The 22,986-nt window shown below is 42.9% G+C and overlaps 1 protein-coding gene across 12 annotated transcripts in view; it reads left to right on the top strand.

The window, feature by feature from the left end:
* The first annotated feature begins 14,032 nt into the window (after positions 1–14,032).
* Positions 14,033–22,986, top strand: part of L3MBTL3 (L3MBTL histone methyl-lysine binding protein 3) — a 129,478-nt gene continuing 120,524 nt past the window's right edge. For 2 of the 12 annotated variants that reach the window (XM_058735222.1, XM_058735234.1), the window contains exons 1-2: positions 15,906–16,183; positions 17,740–17,805. The gene's annotated coding sequence lies outside the window, so the exon portion shown is untranslated. The other 10 variants (XM_058735223.1, XM_058735224.1, XM_058735225.1 and 7 more) reach the window with 10 other exon arrangements.

Here is a 22,986-nt window from a genome sequence, read left to right on the forward strand (position 1 = left end):
GACATAATTTGGCAACTTTTGCGTGAGGCCTTGAGGCAGCTGACACTGACTGCACCAGTGAACACAAGGCCTCACCATTTCTAAATTCCAAGTTCATGGTGGCCATGGGAGGAGATAGTGCTTGTCATTACAGAGGCAAGATTTCAGAGTGGGGTGGAGCTGTATTCCAGGCAAAGACTGATGGAGACAGACAAGGTGAGTTCTTGGGTTCTTGCTTGGATACTGCAGGTGTTTACAGCTCATAGATATGGGCTAGTAAGTGATATAATGAAATATCTCCGGGGGGAGGGGGGGTGTGGATTTTTTTTTTAAATCTTAACATTTTCAAATAGTTTAAAGAAATGAAAGTTCTTAGTTACCTCCCCTCTGTCCCCAAACTAACCATCACAATTTTTCTTTTGGCATTTATTGATCTTTTGCTCATTACAGGGTGCCCTATATCTTCCATTCCATCTTCAGATATCAACTTAAATGCCATCTCCTCCAGAAAACGTCCCAAGTTTCCCTTGAACTCAACAAAATTATTTTTCTTCATACTCCCATAGGACTTTTTACTTCCTCTGCCATAGCATATATTATGATGTATTATAACTGCCTATTTATTTACAAGATTTACACTATATCTTACATCCTAATGGGAGTGCTGACATGTGTCTTATTCAATGTTTTTTTCCTAGAACCCAGGATAGTGCCTGGTATATAGTAGGCACTCAATAAATATTTGTCAAATTAATGAATAAACAGAAGGATTAATTTAGCTAGAACATGGGGTCAACATATCTGGAAATTTTCATTTAAAGGCCCCAAATCTCCTAGCAACTATTGTATTTTATTAGTTCATTATTTTATTTTATTTTGGAGAGAGAGAGAGTATGTGTGTGTGAGCAGGGGAGAGGGGCAGAGGGAGAGAGAGAATCTTAAGCAGACTCCACGCTCAGCAAAGAGCCTGAGGGAGGGCTCAATCCCATAACCCTGGGATCATGACCTGAGCTGAAATCAAGAGTCAGATGCTCGGCCGACTGAGCCACCCAGGCGCCCCTCATAGCAGCTACTTTAAATAGCAATATTTTCACATCATTTGTTTTACTGTTTCATGTAAAATTTTAGCAAAATAAATACACATGATATCTCTAATGTGGATATAACATGGTTTGGTACAATATAGAAAGCTGTTTTCGGGGCACTTGGGTGGCTCAGTTGGTTATGCTTCTGATTCTTGGTTTTGGCTCAGGTCATGATCTCACAACTCATGAGTTCAAGTCCCCATCAGGCTCTGTGCTGACAGCGTGGAGCCTGCTTGGGATTCTTTGCCTCCCTCTGTCTCTGCCCCTCCCCCGCTCTCTCTCTTTCTGTCTCTCTCAAAAATAAGTACACATTTTTTAATAATTAAAAAAAGAAGAAAGCTATTTTTTCTCTGTTGTCTCTACTTTCCCTAGTAATATTAGTGCTATTTGCCTTACTTGCCATCAATGCAACTTTGAGCCAAAGAAGAGGAAAATGAATTCTCCACAAAGCAATAGGATAAACCACTTAAGAAAAGTAGCAAACAATAAGTTAGTATAATATACACATAACAGCCCGGTGAAAGCAGTCTTTAAATGGCACTATTAAGTATGAGATTACTTTTCCATATTGACCAAAATTGATTTATTTTCCTTGGTTTGGTTTCTAAACTACCTTAGGCCAACCAAAGCAAATAGAATCTCAAGATACAGGGTAACTTATTATCATTTTTTAATTCCAAAAAAGTTTCCCATGTGTCAACTTACTGTGATCAAGGATCAAGTGAGGAGAAACTCTTGAAAAGAGGAAGTGTCAGGAAGATGCTCCTTGCTACCTCTCCACTTTTCTGAAAGGCCAAATCCTATTCATTTATTCTGAGAAGACTTCTCCCGTGCTTCCATTCCAGCCAGAACGTATTATTCCCTTTCCTGGGTTTTTCACATATGTCCCTAGTTCTGTGTTTGATCTTGTGTCTTTGGACAGAAAATGCACTTCTTGGGGGTCCATCCTGAGTTTTCTTGAGTGATCCAGCACAGTGACTCACATATGCTGATGGTCCGTAGATATTTGTTGGATGCCTTAGCATCTCTGTGGTGACTTGCCCTATTGTCTATGTGGACATCTGATGTAGAGAACCAGGGTATTCAGAGCAGGTGGAAATATGAAGCCAAACTCTTAAAAATACAGAAAGGTTTCAGCAAGTACAAGAGGATTTAAATGAAGAGGGTAAGAATCATTTCAAGGACATCACAGCTTAACTTAAGCACTGGGGACAGACCTGGTTCAAATCTTGACATGAACATTTGTAAGTTTGTATTCTTTGCTAGAGGACTTAACCTCTCTAAACTTTAGTGTGTTCATCTGTAAACTGAGGATAATAAGAGCAACTACCTATGTTAGGCAGAATTCTAAGATGGCCCCAAAGGTTTCCCCCAACTGGTACATACACTCCCATTATAATTGCCTCTCCTTGACTATGGGAGGGACCTGTGATGGAATTTTACTCTGGTGATTAGAGCATGGTGTGTGACGAAAGTGAAGACATTTTTCAGATGAAATTAAGTCTCCTAATCATTTAACTTGGAGCTAATAAAAAAGGGAGATAATGCTGGGTGGGTCTGACCTAACTAGGTGAGCCCTTAAAAGGAGAGTCCAGGGTTTTCCGGAAGGGAAATAGATTTTGCTGCCCTGCTTGAAGAAGCAAACTGCCTTGTTGTGAGAGGCCTAGAGATAGGGTCATGTAACAGAAACTGCAGCCTCCATTTGATAGCCAGCAAGAGAAGGGAACTTCAGTCCTACAATCACAAGGTGCAGAATTCTGCCAACAACCCTGCAAACCTCAGAGGACTCCAAACCCCAGTTGAGAGCTTAGCCCTGGCTGACATATTGACTGTAGCATTGAGAGGCCCCCAATCTCAGGTATGCCTAGAGCCCTAACCCAAAGAAACTGCGATAATAAACATGTGTTATTTGTCAGCAGCTACACTCATGGCCATTTGTTATACAACAAAGGGAAACAAATAGGCCACCTTATGGGGAAAGTTTTTAGGTTATAAGCAACTGATTCTGGCTAACATTAGATTTTTTTAAAAAGCAGAATATATTGGAACACAATTTGGTATGTCAAAGGGTTGAAGGAAAAATTAGATGATCGGGCCTTGGGGTAACAGGGACCAGGGCTACTCTGAGGTTAGTATTCAGGAATTTTGGGGGGGGGTGTAGTTTGAAATAACTTACCTCCAACCACCATACCTTTGTCACTTGGCCCATGAATCAGATTCGCCTGGCAGTGTAATTGGCCTCACTTCCATTACCCATGCTTCCTTGAGGTCAGGATGTGTTAGAACTGACAGACCACCCCCCCCCACCCCGCCCCCAAGACCACAGGGAATAAGACTGGGAGTTCTCCGGGGACCATGTGGTGATGTTAACAAAAGAAGAGGAAAGGAATCTGGGGAAGCCACAAACAAAATAAATGCACCTTGGTCCCTATAGCGTTGTTGAGAAGACATGAGATAATACAGACAAAGTGCATAACACAGTTCTTGGCGCCCCGTAATCACTCAGTGAATTTTAACCGTAATTATTAAGCACAAGGGGGCCTGAACTTCATGTTGACAGTAAAATTAAGAACACTGTCTCTGAAGATGAAAAGAGAAATCCCATCTTGATGAGGGAAAAATTTCCCTAGCACTCAAGAAGACAGGCTTAAGTGCCTGTTGCTACCTTGATGATTTATAATTAAAGGGTTATCAGAGGATAGAAAGTTCTAGATTCCTAAGTGCTATTTGTGCTGATTATTGCCATGTACTCAAAACCAAACCAGCTATGAGACAGACTGCTTCAGACTCTGTGGGTCAGGGAGGGAAGCCAACTGATGGTGGCTATATGTCTTCTCACAAAACTCTTAATGGTTGGCTCACGGCTCCGCTTGTAAATATGCTGGACAGTGTCTAAGCCCAACCATCCATGTTTAAATTACGGCTTTCAATTTGAAATTTTAGAAAATTAATTCCAATATGAGATGATAGCCATGTTTACTAAGGACCATGAATAAAATCTGTATCAGCTGTGAGTACCTGGTATTGAGGGATGTGGTGGTGTTTTTAAGGTGGGCTTTCCTTTGACCTTTCAGTTGGTGAGTGCCATTGGTCAGTAAACCCCTTCTGAGGGAGGCCCATCTAATCGGGTGGTGTCATTTCCAGCGTGGAACAGCACTGATGGCTGAATTTAACTTCCGTTCCATTCTGTTCTCCTCTGTAAGTATTTATTGAGCCCCCGTTATGCGCAATGAACTGCATTAAGGGCTATGCTAGATTAAAAAAATGAATAGATGAGACAGAGCTCCTGCCCTTAGGGTATTTTATTATCTCAAAAGAGAGACAAAAGTTTACAAGGACCAGACACAATATAGAGCAGAATGTGGCAAGTGCTAAAATAGATACAGAGACAGAGGAAACCTTTAAATTTCCAGTGTAATTACCTGGACTTTTTCATTGTAGAGGTAGAATTTGAGCCTTTTTCAGTTTATATGTCCCTCTGGGACAGGTAGCACTTTATTTATTTATTTACTTACTTACTTACTTACTTACTTTTTGAATTCCCAGTACCCAGAATAGTCCTTGGCATTTAATATATGTGACTAAAAATATGAATTAGAAAAAAATTTAAATTGTAAAATACACATAACATAAAATTGACCATTTCATTTTATTTTTAATGTTAATTTATTTTTGAAAGAGAGAGAGAGACACACAGAGCACAAGTGGGGAAGGGACAGAGAGAGAGGAAGACACAGAATCAGAAGCAGGCTCCAGGCTCTGAGCTGTCAGCACAGAGCCCGACGCGGGGCTCAAACTCATGAACCACGAGATCATGACCTGAGCTGAAGATGGACGCTTAACCGACTGAGCCACCCAGGTGCCCCCAAATTGACCGTTTTAACCATCTTTAATTGTACAGTACAGTGGTATTAAGTAAATTTGTACTGTTGCAAAACCATCACCACCATCCATCTTCAGATTTTTCATCTTGTAAAACTGAAACTCTGTACCCATTGAACAATAACTCCCCGTTTCCCCTCCTCCCTGCTCCTGGCAATCACCATTCTACTCTCTGTCTCTGTGAATTTGACTACTCTGGGTATCTCATAGAATTGGAATCCTACAGTACTTGTCCTTTTGTGCCTGGCTTATGTCACGGAACCTGTCTTCAAGGTTCATCCATGTTACAGCATGTGTCAGAATCTCCGTCCTGTTATAAGGCTTACCAATATTCCATTGTATGTATATATCACATTTCATGTATCCGTTCTGTTGATGGCCATTTGTGCTGTTCCCACCTTTTGGCTATTGTGAATATGCAATATGAAATATCTGTTCAAGTGAGTTAGAAATTTTGATAGGTCATGGGGGGGGGGGCAGAGACAGGGCATTTTAAGCTTAGGAAATAGCATGGGCCGAAGCAAAGACAAGTAACAAGGCATTGGGCTTGCTTTGCATGGCTTCCTCGTGGTTTTGTGGGGTATAGTACCTGAAGATGGAAAGATCCATCTATTCCAGTGCTTGAAGGGCACTAAGATGAACATTTTCTAAAGTTATGAGGAACCATTTAGGGATTCGGAGCAGGGGAGTAACATTACCTACTTTATACCTGAGGAAAGTAATTGTAGTGGAAAGGATATGGGTAGAGATACAGGGTAATAATCCTGGCAGGAGACAAAGTAGTAAAAGGTGGAAGAGGGTGTAGAGGAGAGATTATTACACAGGAACAATCAGTAGGATCTGTCGACAACTGGACATGGGTGGTAGGAAGAGGAAGTTGCACTTCAATCAGTGACTGAGAGAACAGTGACATTATAAACTGGGATGAAGAATGTGGAAGGAAGAAGCAGGCGAAAACAATAGTTACCCTTTATTAAGCTCTTCTGAGTTAGGTGCCTTCCATGCATTATGTCATTTAATCTTGATAATGGTCCCTGAAGTAGGGGTTATTATACTTGGGGGGAAACTCAGTTTGGGTAGATTAAGTTATGAAGATCTGGTTAAGTGATAGAATTGGGACCCTCACTCAGTTGGAATTCCAAAGTTGAAGGCTTTGTTCTTATAACCCCCACACCATTCCATTGTCTTCAAACACACAGAATATACGTGTGGATTCATCTCTCAAGAAATCATAAATGTAGCTCAGTAGAATGATCTCATACAAAAATATAGTCCAGGAGTTCTTTACACAGTAGTGAGTTCTTCAAATGATGCTGGGTGGGTACATGAGTTCACTCAAGAGAGAATGTAGAGACAGAAGGGAAGACCAGGAGCTAATTCCAGAAGCACTCATATTTATCAAGCGGGAGGGGGGAAAAGGACGAAGCCTGAGGGACAAGAGAACATTGAGAACAGTGAACTGGCAACGAGTTCGAACGAAAAGACAGTTTCAGAGAAGGGATTCGTCAACACTGTCCGATCTAGAATCTTAAATAGAAAGTGGACTGTGGTCAGTAGATTTGACATTTAGGAAGTCATTGGAGACTCTACAGAGAAGAGGGAATATATAGCAATGCCCATGGATTGAAGAATGAATGAGAGGTGAAGAAATGAAGAAAGTGAATGTAAACTACTTGTTTAAGAAGTTTGGCAGCAAAGCAAAGGAGAAATTATGGCACAGTATTTGAAAGGGCATAGAGTTGACAGAAGGTTTTCTTTTTCTGGATTGGGAAGATAAGCATGAGTATGTTTTTTGGCTGTGAAAAAGCCAGGGCAGAATAACGGACTGTAAATGTTGGGAGACTCATGAAAATTCGTGAGGTACTAGAGACAGTGTGACCAAGAGCGCAGTTAGAGGCACAGCCTGGGGAAGGAGTAGGGAAGTTTTCCCCTGGAGATGGGAGAGGAAAGGAGAGAGATTTGGAAGTCGAAAGAAAGAGTTGCAGGAGCTTGTGTTGGGAGAGAACGCTGGAGCGGAGTCTGACCTTGAGATGAGTAAACAGCTGATTTGGCCATGAAAGACGGAGTCAACTAGAGACAGATGAATAAATTATCCAGCTTAGCTGGGGACCCCTCTGAGTTAGGATTTTTTGTTTTGTTTTGTTTTATTATTGAAGTTTAGTTGATATACAATGTTATGTTAGTTTCAGATGTGTAACATACTGAGTTAGCAATTATATACACGCTGTGAAATGTTCACCATGATAAGTATAGTTACCATCAGTTGCCATACAAAGTTATCACAATACAAAATATTTCAGTAAGATCATACAATGTATTACAAAGTTAATACAACGTTTGACTGTAATTCTGTAGTCAGTCAACTGAAATAGAGACCAAAGCCCAGGATCTATTTTTGGTCCAATACATTTCAGACTTTCTTGAAACTCCACAGGGACACCTGATTGGATTTTGGTGTTTTCCAAATCTCCTTAGCCTTCTTGTAGACGCTTAACTTAGATTACTCTTGACTGATTTCATCAATGGCATACTGATTTTTATCCATTTCTGTCCTCACTTTCTACAAATTCTAAGGGCATACACACAGAAACCCTCAACACATTGACACTAGGAAAGAACCGCTTTCTTGCAGAGATTTTCACAGAAAAATAGAAAAAGATTGTGTAACTACTCAGATATTGTAAAATACTTCAATACTGAATTTCAAAATTTTGTTCTTTAAAGACTTCAAACCCATTGAGAAACCTCAGTTTAAAAACCTTCCTATTGATTGTAGTTTCTGAAAGAGAACCAGGGCAAAGGCATAGCTAGTGTAATTTAAGATTGTCTTCTTCTCAAACACTGCCATTCCGTTCGACATTCTCCATGAACCAAGTCATGTTCCAGCTTTTTTTTTATATACAGTTACACTTATTGTATTTATGTGATGAATTCAATTCCAGATAGAGGTATTAACGATGGGAACTGTGCCTCAGTTACCTCCCTTATGAAAGATAATGTAGGGATGTTATAACAAATATTTAGTTAAAAAACCGAGAAGGGCTTTGAAAATGTAAAAGTGTAATATAAATGCTAAATAAAGATAATATATTCTGAGCAGCAGGCTCCTTTGAAATAGGGCCTATGAATTCCATTAGCACTCTCTGTTTACATGCTTTTAGGAACTTTTAGGAGGATGTTACCCATGAGCATGTCTGCGACATGACACCCATGGCCCAGTTACCAGCTGGGGAAGAGGCCAGTAAAAGAGCAGGTGTACTAATTTGTGTATTAGTATTTCCTTAAGTCATTCAATACGTATTTTTCTCATAGGTAATGGTGTGTCGGCACAATTCTGGATGCTAGCAATACTGCAGGAAACAAAAACAGGGTAAAATCCCAACTCTCAAGCTCACATTTCTGATTACCAAACCATGTGCCAAGGATTAGTCTTACGTAAGTCCATGAAATCATTATAACAGCTCTATTAGCTAGGTGCCATTCATATCCCCATTTTATAGATCTAGAAAGTGAGGTAAAATTCGCCTCTAATTTTGCAAGTCGAAAGGGAACAAGTCAAAAAAAAAAAAAAAAAGAAAGGGAACAAGTCATACATCTTGCTGTTGCTTGGGTTCCTCTGTTTATCTATGTAATTCAAAAAATGACTTAATTTTCCATAAGGGATGGGGAATTACTATTGTTTTTAATTTTTAATGTTTATTTAGTTTTGAGAGAAAGACACAGCATGAGCAGGGGAGGGGCAGAGAAAGACAGAGACACAGAATTTGAAGCAGGCTCCAGGCTCTGAGCTGTCAGCACAGAGCCCCATGAGGGGCTTGAACTCACGAGCCCGTGAGATCATGACCTGAGCCAAAACCAAGGGTCAGACACTTAAGCGACCGAGCCACTCCAGGGATGGGGAGTTATTATGACAGTAGTAGTGAAGACAGAAATTATAGCCATGCAGGTAGGTCTTCATGGTCACCACAGAGCAGCCTGGCCTCTCCAAGACTAGAATGACCTTTGGAAATACGAGGTCATTCAGAGCCCACTAAAGCTCTGGGAATTTTATCTTTATCTGGCTGGCTAACTTCTGCTCTGCTCTACCTTATGATTTCTATTTATGCATAGTTTCTAATGCCTAATAGCTAATGAGCCTGCACTCTACCTGGTTCCCTTTGTGAATCGTTTAGTTTTTATAATACCTATCAACTAACTTTATCTTCAGTATTCCCAGCTCATATGGCCAAGTTTAAGAACATGACTGGTCCATTTCATCACTTTTATTCATATGGGAAAGCACTCCCTGCTGACTCATAGGCCACCGCTTGCTACTCAATTCAGTCCTTGGATTAAATAAATGCCCTTTCCTAGACCAATCAACTGTGGCCAGGAGGCCAGGCCAAATGGAAAGAACATTCTAGAACCAGGCGCTAAGGGTATCAGGAGCTATCATCACAGACATGTTCTGAAGTCTGGCAGGTGCCTTCTAATATGATTAGTTATAAGGCTTCTGGATTTAGGCTTTAAATGAGTTAGTGTATTACGAAAAATCATAAATTATCTTTTCCTTTGAATTTACAAGGCAGTCTACCATTCCATATTATTCTGCTTTTTAAGATATGTCTGTCATATTTCTATCTTTACTTTTGTATCTAAACAAAATGATAATAAATATTCACATCTATCCAGAAGCTCTTTCTATATTAATTTCCTTAGGATATTGAGAATGTGATACACATTATAATCCCTTCCTTACCTGATGAGTAATATACCCTTTTGCTTTCACCCTCAGCATTTCAATTACACTTTATCATCACAAGCCCCGTGTTAAGGATGTATGCAGATGTATCACAGTAAAGATAACCAGGATTCAAATGAGAGCCCCTAATAAACATTTCAGTGTTATCTAGAACGCTAACAAGAACATCAAACTCAGCTCTTACAAATATCAGTCATAAGAATCTTGGCGAAATCAATGTTAACATCATTTTTATACTTGGGAAGACATGGAGCACACAGTTATGTAGGCTAAAAAAAATCAATAACTTGACTCATACTTAAAATTAAGATAATACATTAAAAAGATGATTTCAAGTATTATTCATTTAGAACATTTCTATGGAAAGATTCAATTTTACCTCAAGACTTGTGACCAATGGCACACGTTACAACACGGGGGGCTGGTGTCAGAAAAGCAGTTTGTGGCCATGAAGCAGATCAAAACTAGCCATTAGGGAATGGAACTCATGACCTTTGTCTCATTAGTACCAGGCTTAAACCAATGGAATGAGCTATAAACTGATAACATTCTGATACCTAGAGGATGGATGGGATTTTCACTCCTTAAAATTCCTTTTTTGGTTGCATATTATTCGTGCCAAAATACGACAATGTTCCTGTTCTGCAGGAACGATGGGGAAAGGACATGGCTTTCAAACCATGGCTTTCAAAGAGGCCTCAGAATTCATTTACTCTGTTTTCTTTTTCTAACTAGTGACAGAATTGAAGCCCTGATTCGTGAGGTGACCTGCCTAATGGTTCCCAGTAGGCAGTTGGTAGAGCTGGATTAGAACACAAATCTCTTGGACTTGACTCCAATTTCAATTTGTGAGGGATTGGCCCATGGAGGAGGTGATCCTTGACCTGTTCCAGGGCAGGAAGAGTGAGTCCTATCAATGCAGACAAGCTTAGTGTTAGGAAAAGGGAGTTTAGGTTTTTAAATAAAAGTTTACACAGAGTAGAGGTAACAGAATAGAGTACAGGGAGAGAGGTGTTAAATGACCTCACTGGGCGGTAGTGAGAAGCTTCAAAAACTCTCTGGAGAACGAATGCAGTGATTTATTTAAAATATTTTCTATGTTGGGGCGCCTGGGTGGCTCAGTCGGTTAAGCGGCCGACTTCGGCTCAGGTCATGATCTCGCGGTCTGTGAGTTCGAGCCCCGCGTCGGGCTCTGTGCTGACGGCTCAGAGCCTGGAGCCTGCTTCCGATTCTGTGTCTCCCTCTCTCTGACCCTCCCCTGTTCATGCTCTGTCTCTCCCTGTCTCAAAAATAAATTAAAAATAATAATAATAAAATTTTAAATATTTTCTATGTCAAATAACTTTAGCTTCAGAATATTTAGGAATGGAGCACCCTGAAGTCATTTTGGGGGAATAAGCCTGTGTTTAGATAAATCAATACAAAGAATACTAAAGGAATGAGCTAATACTTTAGTTTGAGGTGTGAAGGAAATTGAAATCTCATCGGAAGGATGGATTTGGTTTGTAGATGTGAGGGAATAGAGCAGGGTGGTATGGGAAGAGGGGAATGGTGGAGGATGATGACATTAAGTGAAACTGGAAAGAAGGGACTCATCATGAATTATTCGCCAGTAGCTGAATGGTGGAAGGGTGAAGGAACAGCAAAGAAGCTTCTACTAGTATATTACCATTTAGGGAGCAGATGGAGAGAGGTCCTTTAAATAGTACCAGTGTATACGAAGAATACCACAGTTATCTAGATTCTAATACTGCATTCTGCCTCTATCTCAGGTGGTGGCACTAAAGGATTCTTTGTAGAAAAATGTGGTAGCAATCTTATTTTTACATGTGAGTACCTTCAAAATATCTCCTACCCTGCACTACATCTTGGGAACAACTGAGATAAAATCTTTGAGGTTTTACTGATGATCTCTGGCAGAGAGAGGCAATATATTGCAGAAAGCCTCAACTCATCTTTATTTTTGTTAGTGAACCTCAGTAAGTGCACAGGTCCCAGGCAAGCCTTGCTCTCTATGTTTATTATTATTATTATTATTGTTATTATTATTATTTTTGAGGGGGGTGGCACACAGAGGGAGACAGAGGATCTCCTAAGCAGGCTTTGTGCTGACAGCAGACAACCTGATGCAGGGCTCGAACTCACGAGCCCCGAGACCATGACCTGAGCTGAAGTCAGAGGCTTCACCACCTGGGCCATGCAGGCACTCCCAAGCCTAGCTCTCTAAACCTTCAGACTCCTCTTCTTGGATCATTTTCCCAGAGGAAAAGTGGAACCACACAGCAAGGATGGTTGTCCTTCAAGCATCAGCTTAGCTATGACTTTTCCTGGAAAGCCTGTCCTTATTGCCACAGGTGCTCCTCAAATGTACTTGCTCCGCATACCTTACTACAACACACCGTAATAGAATGCAATGCCCAGCTTGCTAGACATCTCTCTTGCCAGACTGAATTCCTTGTGGCCTAGTTTTTGTCTGCTGTTATTCCCTAGCACCTTGCAGAGTGTTTAGCACAGGTAGGCCATTAAGATAAATTTACACACTGATGAACCATCATCTCTGAAAATATATGTGAAACAGAAATATCCAAACTTATCCAGAGAAAATAAATTGAAAATGGGTTTTTTACAAAGAAAAATCTCAAATTTAAGATTTCTATTTATTTTATTATTATTATTATTTTTTTCTATTTTTATTTATTTTTTTTTTTTGTGGTCTTAGTTTTGCACACAGTTCATGGCCTTTTTTCCCTGCTCCTCCTATAGTCTGCCTTTGGCCATTTCACTGCTTATTATTCAAGGGCTAGGGAGAAACGGAGAGAAGCTGAAATTCAGATCAGTTAATTAGGCTGTTTGGGAGCAGCCCTGAAAAGGGTTGGATGTGGTGGGTGAAATCAATAGTTAACTGGCGGTCTGAGATTATCTATAGCTCTCACTAACCCAGCCCGCTGCACTTCACACCCCTAAACCAAGGACTGCCCAACGTATGAGGCATATTTTATAAGCTCATTTTCACTTCCTGGGTTTGTTCCTTTGTTCTTGAGTACATGGCAAGCCACATGTCCTGATTTTTAGTTTGGAGAATTTAGTCACTATACCAACGGAAGAATCTGTGGGGTGGTCAGTTTCTCTAGGGTAATTTCATGGTCCTAAAGAAAGAAATTAACAGTTTATTTTCTGAAACTGGTTCAAGGAACATTCCTGAAGTAAGAAAATTCAATCAAGAAATAATATTACTTACATTTTGAGGAAGCATTTTTAATACAGCATTTCCATCTGTGATATATTTAAATTCTAGGCCTCAGGCAGCAATTTTGGGGAAAGGCCTCCTTTACCTTTTACGAGATGCAAAATACATAGTCCACTCTGAGAGGTGGAGCCTTTCCCTCACTTTCCCACCCGTGCAAAATGTAAGACTTGCCTCTGCCATTCTTGAAATCACACGTGCTACTCTTTCCCCCCCTCAAACCGCAAACTGTTATTGACATGAAAATGGCTATCACAACTTCAATTACTCAAATTGTTTTGCAATACTTGTGTCTGGTAGAAGAGGGGCATGGTGAGCTGGCCGAAAGGAGGCCTGCAGTCAATAAGTGGAAGGCCGTCAATACTGAAAAACAATACTCTCCCTTGATCTAGTTTTGACGCCTTAACAAAGGCAGGTTTTGCTATTTAGGACGACTCAGCCATCTTGACGAAGGGGTACGCGAAGAGGGTAAGTCCTCCATGGGTTTATTGCCAGGGTACGGTAACACCGCCTTCTAAGTTGATGAACCAATTCCAAGATATTTCACAACAGAGGCCTAACATGTTGAAGCTATCAATAAAGACCAGCACTTCAGGAACCGAAAGATCAAGCAAGTTTTGCACACACACACTTTCCTATGCATGCTTCCAGTCCCCAAATAGGGGGAGGTTCCACCGCGTAAAAGCTTCAAACTTTATTTCTTATTTTTCATGACCTGTAGCATGCATGTAAGCCTTTGGGTAGTGTTTGTATAAGACTAAGGCCCACTCTTTAATGGCCGAATGAATACATGTACAGTGCGTGCTGGATTAGCTGCTCTGAGAATTGCCTTAAAAAAAAAAAAAAAGTAAAGTGAAAAATAGACAAAGAAATCTATAACCTGAGCAGTCTTTCATGTTTGCTTTGACTGCTCCTGAACCAGCTCTGAGCCGGGGACAAGGAGATTGAAAAGATGCACCTGAAACAGTATCTGCGGGCAGCTGCATTTGCCAACCGGCTTTATTGCTGCTTTCCAGCGGCGAAGGCGCAGCAGCAGTAACAGGGAAGCCAGAGCGAGCCTCCCCGGCAGCGGCGGCGGCGGCGGCGGCGGCGGCACCAGCGCAGTTTCCCCTCTCCCCAGCCCTGACTCTACGCGCACATGCGCACTGCGCCCGCAGCCCTGGACCATTTGTCAGGACTACTCGTGAGACGGAGAAAAAAAAAAGAGAAAATTTGGGGGTAAGAAGCGGTTGATCGGATCTAATCTCTAATTAATCAGAAGATTTGTCCGTGCCAAAGCCATTCATTTATTTTTCTGGGTGCGGACGAAAGTTAAGAGACCTATAGAGAGAAGGAAGCGCACCCTCGTCTTGTGAAACAGATCAGGGGAGGGGAAAGGACAGAAGGGGTTTCTCCCCCACTTCTCTGCGCCTCTGGGAAAGAGGAGAAAACTTAATCCCGGGGAAAAAAGTGGGCAAGTGACTCGGAAACGGCTGGAGGGGGAGTCTCTGGGCATCTCACTCTCAAGTAGTGAGTGCGAGTGTGAAAGAGGAACAAAAGAGAGAGAAAAGAGAAAGGAAAAAATGGGGGGAGGAGAGACTTGTATTTTTTTCTTTGCGCGCACACGGGGAAGGGTGTGGGGGGCCGTGCGGAAGGGAGCCGGGGCGAGGCGGCCGCGTCGGGCTCTCGCCGGCGCGCAGGCGGCGGGATGCGTGTGGGCCCCCTCCCCCGCGCCCCCCGAGCTTGTCACTTTGGTCGCTTTCATGACACCGGGCGCGGGGTGGGGGAGCGCGGCGGCGCCGGGCTCCGCCGGGGTGCGTGCCCGAGTGGGCGCCGCGGAGCTGCAGCCCCGGGCGGCGAGCGCGGCCGCCGAGGCTGGGGCGGGAGAAGGGGGGGGAGGTTGCCGGCCGGGGGGGGGGGGCGCGGGGGCGGCCGGGGCGGCGGATCGGTGCGGCGGGAGGCGCGAGCCCCGCGCGCCGCCCCTGCGGCCCCCTCCGCCCGTGTGGCCTTTGTGCCGGGCGCGCACCGGAGAGCGAGCGAGTGAGCGAGCGAGCGCGAGAAGTACAAGTACGGGAGACCGAGGCAGTGGGAAAAGAGGCCGGGCCACTTTCTCCCCGCTCGGGCTGCGGAGAATGGACTGGTTGAATGTGCAGGCGCGTCTCCCCGGCGTGTGCAGTGTGTGTGCGCGGCGGAAAGGCCTCCCCGACTCCCACCGCGCACACGCACACTCACACGCACGCACACACTCGCGGACCCGCGGCGGGGCTCGGCGGCCGAGAGTTTGCGTTTTCTTCCTCGCCGCCTCCCCCTTCCCGACCGACTGTGTGAGAATTTCATATAGATCAGCTCCAATTTCCGCCATTTTGGGAAAGTTGCACAAAAATAAACCCTCCGGTTTATTTCTGCCCGAGGCAGGAAAGTGCTTCGGGAAGCAAGGCGGCGCGGGCCCGCCGCGGCCGTCCGCGCGGGGGAGGGCGCGGGCCGCGGGCCGGGCCGGGAGCCCGCGCCGTCGCGGCGTTCGCCCCGCTCCGTGCCGAGCCGCGCCGGCCGGGGTGCGGACGCGGGCGTGTGTCTGGAGGCGGCGGCGGTAGCGGCGGGCGGCGGCGGCCGCGCCGGGGCGGGGTGGGGGGAGGCGCGGGGCTGCTTTTCCTGCAACTTGTTTACGCCGCCCTTATATTGGGGGGACACGGAGGGGTCCGGGGCGGGCCGCCGCCCGCCTCGCGCCGCGTGCGTGTGCCGTTCCGGAATAATGGGTTTTGCACACTCGCGTCCTGGGCCCGGCGGGCCGTCCTCGCGCCGCGGCGGCGGGGCGGGGGGGGAAGTAGAGGCCGGCGGGGGTGGGGATCGGGAAGCGCAGGAGCCGAGGCATCCGCCGCGCGCCCCGCGAGCTGGTGTGTGTCGGGGGGGGGGGGGCGGGGAGGAGAGGGAGGAAAACTTGGGAGCCCTGGAGGCGGTTGGGGGGGGCACGGTGGTACGGGCGGGGGGGAGGACGCAACTTTTGTGCTGGTGGTAAAACTTTAATTACCTTTAAAGAAAAAGGCCTTTTGATTACCTCCTCTCTCCACCCGCCCCCCCCTTTCTGGTCAAAGCATGGCCCACAGTGCGACCGTGAGAGAAAGTTTAAAAGCAGGCGGTTTCCTCCCCGCCTTCTCCACGGAGGGGTGGGGGTGTCTGTTTGTCCGTCTGCGCTCGGAGAGAGGTGGGGGTAACGAGCCGCTCTCCGGGGTCGCGAAGACCCTGGCCCTTACCCCACCCTTCCACGGGGAGACGAAGGTAAACGTCGCTTCAGTTTCCCTCCTCCCCGCCTTCCCCACCCCCCCGCTTCCTTTTCCTCCCCCTCCCCGCCGATTTTTTGAGGGGACCCAAAAAACGGAGTCTCTTTCCTTATGCAACTTCCTCGGGCGCTGTGAGCACAGCCCTTCCCCCTCCCTTGCATCCCTTGGCCCGCTCCTTTCCCACCTCGGGTCCACCGCCAGAAAAATGCATTATAAATCATGCAAAGTCCACGGAAACAAAAATAGATTTTTTTTAAATTGTTCTAAGTTTAAGTTAAGGGAAACTGAGATGAGAAATAAGATTTTGGGCGGGGGGGTGGGGGGGTGACGGCTGGGGCGAGTGCGTCGAATTTTAATTTTGATTTTCCTGGAGCGTTGTTTGTGATATCTTTATTGGTTTTGGGAGCCCGAGAGTCTCTGTACTGGCAAGTCGGTCGCGTGGATTTTTGCGCAAGTTTTTAGAAAAACACTGACTCGAGTAGAGCATTTCTCCGGAAAGTTTCAAGTGCAGCAAAATAGCGAACATGCAAAACTGGCCAAGGGGAGACCTCTAGTGGTTAAACGCTTCTTTAAGTTCGGAAGGCCGAGAGCAAAGTTTGGCCTTTGCTTGTAGCTACGTAGTCCGTTCAGACGTGGAAGTAATTAGACGACCTGAGCGAGCAGCCAGATGTGTGTGAATGGATGCCGATCAGAAATAGAAGGTTTTAGTATTGGAGAGCAGATAAGTTCTGACGACCCAGACCCGGTGACTCGGATCCCTATTTGTTTATATGGGAAAAACACTTTGCTGTTATCTGTGATTTGAGATGGGTCTATAAACTGGGTTAGAAACAATTGTTTATTTTTATATATTTATCCTTGCCTTTACCTTTGATCAACTTTTCATCAGGAGTCACAGCGGGTCGTTTCATTTTGAATATTAATAAAAATGCAAAGTGTTTACAACTGTGAAAAAAATTTAAAAGTCCTTTGGTTGAAATTTGTCTTTTATATAAACTGATCATTTTATTTGCCAATAAATAGAATTAAAGGCTGGTATTTAGTTTTTTAGCCGTGCAGTTTCATATAGTCACAAAATAAATAGTATCTTTTAGTTCTAAGAGTGTAATTTTGTTTCACTAAGATCTTATTTCAGAATACTTTGTATAAGTTGTGATTTAAATATTTACATATATGGGAAAAAACTGCTTACATAATATCTATTCATTTGGGAATGTGTGTTGTGCAGAGTAACTTCAATTTTAAACACAAAGGCACTGAGAGAAATTAAAGTTGAATTAAATGGTCCCTGTAACTTTCACCTGTGGGCGGTACAGTGGGGGAAAACTTTAGTTTAGCAATTTAGGATAAGGGTATAATATGAATGATAAAACCCACTTCATCTCATCCAGAACTATTTCGTTTTTAGTATACTGAATGGTATTGTGTGCAATTATGCAATAAGTCAGCGATTCAAAAATTAAACGTGTTAATTGTGGATGTGAAGTCGTCTTTTTTTTACGACAGTGTATTGATTTTACTTTTCCTCTCTTTAAATTAATGCTGGACCTTTAGGAGAAGTCTTGGGGGTGGACAGCAATCCCAAAGACCACCAGACAGTTATTTCTTCACTGCCACTAGGTAAGATTTGCTTGTTAAACAAATTGCTTGGTATACTTGGCAGCTGTTAAAAGCTGCAGTTGGGGGTCAGGAAGGAGAACGTGGAACAGGGTTGGCAGGAAGATATCATTTTGTGGGGGCTGCTTTGAATGCATGAAAGTCTTGACATTAAGTGTGATGAGGCTCAAATAAAACATTACGAAAAGTTGAGATTGTCCTGGATTATTTTTGGACAGGCCCTTTTACTAGACTCTTAGTTTGCATCTCAATTGTACCTGTTTTTTCAAGTAAATAGTTTTCTTCTTTGGAATTGAAAAAATGGGAAAACTAGAAGCAAGCACTTGTAATTTAATGTAACTGTTATCACACAGTGACACAGAAGATTCTGGAACTTGTTAAAATTTTGTCGGTGAAATTTACAGTGAGGGCTTTGGGGCATTTAAGTAATTTAACTTCGGTGGCTCAAATCCAACATGGGCCGACTTGTGCCAGATGTCACGTCAAAGGTTTGTAGTGACTTTCCAGCATGTTAGCACAGACGTGTCAACTTTTGGACATACCTCTGCAAAGAATATAGGTGTTGTCTAATAAGTAAGATCTCTTTGGTAATTTTGGAGGGTGCTGGTTTGTCTCCAGTCATGCAGGGCCTGCTTTCAGGACAAAGGTTGTCCTCAGGCAAAAGGGTCAGTCCTCGTAAATAAAGCATCAAAGTATGTTCACGCTACTCTACTGCTTTCTTCTATTTATACTCTTTTTTTTTTTTTTTTAATTTTAATTGTAGATAGAGCACGTGCAAGCAGGGGGAGGGGGACAGAGGGAGAGAAAGAGGGAGAGAGAGAATCTTAAGTAGGATCCATGCTCAGTGCCGAGCCGACGTGGGGCTCTATCTCAAGACCGTGGGACCATGACCTGAGCTGCAACTGAGAGTCAGATGCTCAACCGACTGAGTTACCCAGATGCCCCTGTTTCTACTTTTTGTTTTCTTTCCTCCTCTTAATTTTTTCCTTTCCTTTTTTTGCTTCTTTTCATTCTGTTTCTCTATCTTAAGTAATAAAGGAGTCACTGATTCTTGTTTGGCAAAAACAGCACAGAAGCAGTTAGCCTTACTTTTTATGAGTAGGACTAATAACCCTCATTGGACTACCTTATAACCAGGATAGGCATGATCTAGATGTCAAAATGGAATAATTACTGATGTAAAAATGATCACTAACAGGAATTTATTGTCATTTTCTGCTTGTGGATAGTCTTGAACGGCGTAATTAGCAAAACGAGTAGTTGGGGTCCATGTATATGATGCAGTAGAGACAGCGAGGCAGGAACAACCCCCAGAAGATCATGTAGACGGAAGTAGAGGGCAAGCAGAGTAAAAGGTGTTTCCTAGGATGCTGAGTTCAGGCACGCTGAGTGGAAGACAGTGACAGTGTTTCTTCATTTGGGGAGTCATTGTGGCTGTGGATAGAGTGGTAGAGTGGGAATCAGAAGACGAGTTAGCCTCTAAGTGTATCACGTTATGTAAGTCACTTTACCTCTTCCAGCCTAGATTTCCCCGTCTGGAAAATGGGAGCAGGACTGCTTGTCTTGCTTTCTTTGCTGAAAGGAGAAAATAAAATAAGGGTTTGAGAACTACAAAGAGTCATTCAAATGTTTGGTAGTCGTATTACCATTTTACCTTAGTCAGGCTTTGTGAAGGGCAGGAAGGAGGTTGTCAAGGGCAGAACAGAGTGATTTAATTCCTAGCTAAAATTATTAGGTTCGTTGCTGGTGTGTATATTATATGGACTTGTCACAGTATTTCCAGGGGATATTTCTTTTCTTTAGGGAAAAGGTAGTTTATCTTTAATAGCGTCGGCTCATTGCAGGAAGGGACCGTGTTTTAATATGGTGCTGAATATAAACTGAAATTTATTTATCCCAATCTAGTCATTTAATAGGTAGGAGTAAGTGAAATAAATCAAATTTAAAATGATGCCTAATTGTGGAAATGGGAGGGTGGTGATAGAAGAAGGGTTGGTGTGAAGGGAATTCGTGTGCTGTAATTAATATTTTAGTTGCATGAATCTGCTGGGAAATGGAGATGAGAAAATAGGTAACTGGGGTAGGGAGGATTTACATGCTAGAGGTGGGAAAATGGGTCCTGCACGTGACTGTGGATTTAGGGAAAGGTCCTCACAGGGCTTCCCTTTACCCCACTTATGTTTTCCAGACCCCTTTGTCACTTTATTCTAATTATAACCAACTATTATCTAGATAGGAAAAAAAAAAAGTCACAACGACTCTCTGTCATTATTCTAAACTTGCTGATAGTGAACTTGACAAACCCTGACAAGTTTTTGTTGGTTGTAGTTCATCTTTCTTCTCTTGTAGACTCTGCAATCAATGTTCTAGGAATCCAAAAACAATACTGTTGGAGAGAAGAAATAGGTGTCCTGTTGAATTAGTCCTTGAATAATTGAGGATTGATTCTTGAATAATTTCCACTGGTTTGTTTGGTAGTTTATTTCTAAGAAATATATATTTCAACCAAGGTTCTTTGTAGCAGATAGGGTTAGGATGGGAAATTTTTAATAGAATTTGCTTCGTGTGGTGTGGGACAAGTGTACCCTTGGAGTCCTAAGGGTGGGTATCCTTAGTGATCCCTCTTGCAGTGTTTCTACTAGTTAACCAATTTTTAGTGAGCTCTTAAAGTGCTGAACACCAAAAGACTAGGTCTTTGCCCGTGAGTTCCCTAGATCCTAACCCCAAGGACTGGGCTTAATTCTAAGCTCTGTTAATAAGAGTATAGCAGCTGCACTTGGTACCAGTAGGAAAAAACAAGGGACCCAGCACTCTTGGGAACCAGCGAGTCTGGAAACAAGATTCCTGGGTTTACTGATGCAGGACAGTGCCATATAATTGTACATACATGGCACAATATAGCTCATCCTTTCTTGAGTGAGATCCTTTAAAATGACAAAGCATGGAAGAGACCGTCCGCTCCAGTATGTTGGTATCCTTTTCATGCATATTAGGCTGATCGCCTTTGTTATTTCCTACTGAAATTCAGGGCATCTGTAGAAGATATATTTTGTAAAGGACTTCATTACCCAGTGGGAATATTTTCAGGTTTTTTTTTTTTTTTTTTTTTTACTAAGTTAAATTATTTCACTGACACTTGAGGATATGAGTAAATAGTGGCCGACTATGAACTAGCTTGTACTGATTGTAGCAATAGCTATGCAACAAGGGGAGGAAAGCAAAACACCAGGAAAGGTACCCTTGCAATGTAACTGAGTTGGATTGATGAAGTCAAATGGAGAAAGACGTTTAAAAACTCCCCATTTACGAGACAGGGTGCTTGGGGGGAAAGAACAAGGATGTTTGAGAAGAACTTAAGCGAAATTGGTTGATCTTGGCTGAGAGAACTTCTCGCAAGTCTTGGTTTCTTCCTCAGAAGTGGACCTAGAATTGGTGACTTGAACAGTGATTGGAAGAATTACTTGTGTATTATACATAGTAGCAAAATGCTTACTTTATTATTATTTCTGTAAGGATTCTGTGTCCGTCAACTAATATTTATTAAGCACCTATTTTTTAGAAGTCTCAGGGAGGGAGTGCTTCACATAATCAACACGTAGAACAGAGTTGAATGAACGAATGGGTTAGGGCTCTAAAGAAAGCAGCAGTCCTTGGCCTCAGCATGTTCATAAATCTGGTTGAGGAGAGAACCCAGACACGTACAGTGATGAACAAAACAAAGCTGTGGTTGAGTGGGAAAGGTCGAGGTGAACGTGGTAAGTACTGTGGTAGTACCACTGGGTGTAGTGTCCAACCTGTTGCTGAGGGAAGGACCTGGGAGGGAGGGTGTTGTCTGCAAAACAGTGTCGGGTGTTGGTATGTTAGGTGTAATTGTATGTTGAGTGCCTTCTGAATGTCAAGCATTGAACTGGGCACTTTTTATATTCATTCATTCATTCATCCATCCATTCATGCATCCAACAAATACTGAGTGCCTTCTGTCTGCCCAGGTACTGTTCTAGGCACTGAGTACTGTCTAATATTTTCACAAACTTTGAGCATTTGGTATTATTATTTCACTTTTGGAGCAATCTGGTTCTCAGAGATATTCAGTAACTTGTCTAAGTTCATAACATGCAGTTTGAAAGGGGTGGAGCCGTGGAAAATGATACTGGTTTATGATTGTTTTGTTAAGGTTTCCAATTTTCAAAAAAGCAATTCTTTGAATATTTTTAAGAAAACACATTTCCAGGTTAATGTATTTGCTCTTACACATTTGTTTACTAAGATAAGCAATAGCAAACAGGTATCACAATAAATAATGGGGAGAGAACTCTATCTCTTTCCTTTTCCCTTTTTTTTTCTTTTTTAAACCAAGCATTGAGAAAAAGACCAATTATTGAGTTGTACTGAAAAGAACACCTTGGCCTAGCTCATGGCCTTGAAATGATCACAAACTGTTAAGAAAACATAACTCAGATTAGGTTGAGAATTACTGGGCTTATTTATAAAGAGGTTCACTTGTTCTTTGTAGGAAGAGATGGGATGAGGCAGCAGGGTTAGTTCTGAAAAAATGTAGATCAATCAGTCAATAGAATGGGACCTACGTTTTTTAAAGTGAACTTGAAAGATGATGGGATTTACTCAGAAGGCAGGATTGTAGAAGGAAGGAAGAAAATTTAATTGAGGGAGAGAGAAATTGGTGGTGAGAAACTTGGGGCAGGGCTGAATGTAGCGTACTGGAATCAAAATTAAAAAAAAAAAACAACAGGAAATATGACTAATAATATATTCAACAACAGTGCTATGGTTACTGTTCTACTCCTTAACCAGAAGAGTATGCTCATGTTTGCCAAATGAAGTGAAGAGTCTCTGTTTATTCATTGGCTAGTTCTGTGTTGCAACGGGAGTCAGATAGTATCTCCAGTGTGTGAGTTACGGTCCATCAGGCAGAGCTTTAGTCTGACTTAGAAGGCTACCCCTGCATGCATTCATGATAGGGTAATGGACTGCTTCTCCTCTAACAAAGCTCTATCAGCCTTTAAATTTTTTAAAATTTGTTTTTTTAATGTTTATTTATTTTTGAGACAGAGAGAGACAGAGCATGAATGGGGGAGGGTCAGAGAGAGAGGGAGACACAGAATCCAAAGCAGGCTCCAGGCTCTGAGCTGTCAGCACAGAGCCCAACATGGGGCTCGAACTCAC

Source organism: Neofelis nebulosa, chromosome 6 (assembly GCF_028018385.1).
Source record: "Neofelis nebulosa isolate mNeoNeb1 chromosome 6, mNeoNeb1.pri, whole genome shotgun sequence".
Lineage (NCBI taxonomy): Eukaryota > Metazoa > Chordata > Mammalia > Carnivora > Felidae > Neofelis > Neofelis nebulosa.